This window comes from Nannospalax galili, unplaced genomic scaffold (assembly GCF_000622305.1).
Source record: "Nannospalax galili isolate Female #2095 unplaced genomic scaffold, S.galili_v1.0 scaffold56, whole genome shotgun sequence".
Lineage (NCBI taxonomy): Eukaryota > Metazoa > Chordata > Mammalia > Rodentia > Spalacidae > Nannospalax > Nannospalax galili.
This window is the reverse complement of record NW_008340065.1, coordinates 2212657-2214731: the sequence shown is the minus strand read 5'-3', so window position 1 is coordinate 2214731 and position 2075 is coordinate 2212657. Positions and strand designations below refer to the sequence as shown.

General features: G+C 45.0%; 1 protein-coding gene and 1 pseudogene across 6 annotated transcripts in view; both read left to right on the top strand.

Annotated features, from left to right (window-relative positions):
- The window catches only part of Ist1 (IST1 factor associated with ESCRT-III), a 25304-nt gene that overhangs the window by 8758 nt on the left and 14471 nt on the right, over nucleotides 1–2075 (top strand). The window lies entirely within an intron of this gene.
- Nucleotides 643–1323, top strand: LOC103735617 (annotated as a pseudogene).

The following is a 2075-nucleotide window of genomic DNA, read 5'->3' as shown; positions in this document are numbered from 1 at the left end:
CTGCCTCTGCCTCCCGAGTGCTGGGATTAAAGGCATGCACCACCAAGCCTGGCCCACTATGTAAGTTGGTGTGGGGTTTTTCCCTTCCCTTGTGGGTTGTTGGCCACCGGTCCACGAGGACAAAGGGAGCAGAAGTGATGAACGGGGTCAGGGATGGCCAATGAGCACTGATGGAAGAAAACCCTTCTGGGGAGGCAGGTTCAGTGATACAAACAGCTCCAGACTCAGTGAAACAGCTCCGTTTATTCAGTGGGGGTTAGGGAAAATATAGTGTGGAGGCAGTAGCCAATGCTTCAGCTGAATAGTATGCTTTATTTACATGTGGCAGTAGGCTCCTATCATCCGACTGGGCAGTGCCTAATTATCATATAGAAAAATCCTGGGGGGTAGTTTTTACTCCAGGTAACTATGCCAAAGGTCATGTTCCAAATAAGGTCAGGCATCTGTGCTTGGTGGCACTTTCCAGGTTACTCAGGCAGGAAGCCCCTGCTGAGAAAGGAGCCAACCTTAAGGGCAAGGTTCCCCAACATGTCGGCCGGTGGGAGCAGTGGGTTTAGGCTGTGTGCCTGGGGGCCGGGCTGGAGCGGCTCTACCTGCGCCCTGGGATCCCTGGCCTCAAGCTTCGGGGTCAGGCGGGAGGGGCGGGGGGGCTGGCTGGGCCGGGCCAAGTGATTGCCGCGCCCGCCCTGAGGCCAGTAGGCCCGGCACCTCCTCATCACACTGCCTCTGAACCAGAGACCCAGCTGCTGCCGCAGCCTAAGCCACGGACACTATGGCACTATGGCATCTGAAGTTACAGTGAATGATGAAGTCATCAAAGTTTTTAATGATACAAAAATAAGAAAATGTTCTACACAAGAGGAGATCAAAAAAAGAAAGAAAGCGGTTCTCTTCTGTTTAAGTGATGACAAAAGATATAATTGTAGAGGAAGCAAAGCAGATCTTGGTGGGTGACATTGGTGATACAGTAGAGGACCCCTACACATCTTTTGTGAAGTTGCTACCTCTGAGTGATTGCCGATATGCTTTGTATGATGCCACATACGAAACAAGAGTCTAAGAAAGAAGCCTTAGTATTTATATTTGGGCTCCTGAAAGTGCACTGTTAAAAAGCAAGATCTATGCTAGTTCTAAAGATCCATTATAAAGAAATTTACAGGTATTAAACATGAGTGGCAAGTAAATGGCTTGGATGATATTAAGGACCGCTGGACACCTGGAGAGAAATTGGGAGGCAATGTCGTAGTTTCACTTGAAGGAAAACCATTATAAAGTAACAGTCAAGTGCCATCTGGATCTTAACAGGCTTACAGTTTCTGCAGCTCAGTCTATTGGGATGGTATTAGGTTTGGGGGGGTTGTTTGTTTATTCCCTTCCACTGGACCCTTCCAACACAATGAATGAAGGAGTTAGTCATTTAAGAAGCCTGTCAGTGATTGCCATTAGACTGTTTAATATGGTTACTTTTACATAGAACCCAAGGAATGCCTTCCGGTCTTATGATAGCCAAAACAACTGGTTACATGCCTTCCTTGTAGCAAGCACTACCATGGATGTGATTGTCAATGTAAATAGCTAGAGTATCAGCAGAGGGTAAGCTGATTGAACGCCTTGAAAGGATTATCCACTGGTCAGTTGGTATACTTTTTTCAGTATTACTTATAGTTGCACTTAATTGCAGTTCTGTGGGGCGCTGGAGCATTCATACACCTCACCTGCCTTGGCAAGCCTATTTTTGTGACATGGCAGAACAGATTTAACACTATGCGTTAAAAAGCACTTTTTTTTTGTAATGAGTTTAATCCCTTAAAAGGAATGCCAATTAAGTTTCATTAACTGTCATCAATTTATCCTAGTACCTCAGTGTTCATTCCTGTTACCTGCATATCCTAAATAGCTGTATTGATGCCTTTGTTTTTCATTGAGTGTACACTACTGAATAAATGCAGGAGTTTTATGTTTACCATACGAGTCATGAAACACTAAAAGATATTTTGACTATCAGTCATGATGGCAGTTTCTGTATAAAAGAGCCTTAAATGGAACATTGTTTTGAGATGGCCATGTTACAATAA